We start from the raw sequence: 242 nt of genomic DNA on the forward strand, positions 1-242 counted from the left end.
CCAATCAGAACACGGCTTCCTCCCTACATTGATCAATCGTAAATAAAGCCTCGTCAATAAAGGGCTGCTCGTCAGGAAGGGGGCGTGTCTGCAGCAGAGCTCAGCTATTGGACCGGGATCAATCCCGGATCAATCCGGGATCAATCCGGGATCAATCCGGGATCAATCCGTTCGCTCCGAAGCTCCTGAAAATAGCTCCAAGCCCACCGGATGGAGAGAGGAGAGGAGTGAAAGAATGCAGG

Source organism: Brachionichthys hirsutus, chromosome 16 (genome assembly GCF_040956055.1).
Source record: "Brachionichthys hirsutus isolate HB-005 chromosome 16, CSIRO-AGI_Bhir_v1, whole genome shotgun sequence".
NCBI classification, from domain to species: domain Eukaryota; kingdom Metazoa; phylum Chordata; class Actinopteri; order Lophiiformes; family Brachionichthyidae; genus Brachionichthys; species Brachionichthys hirsutus.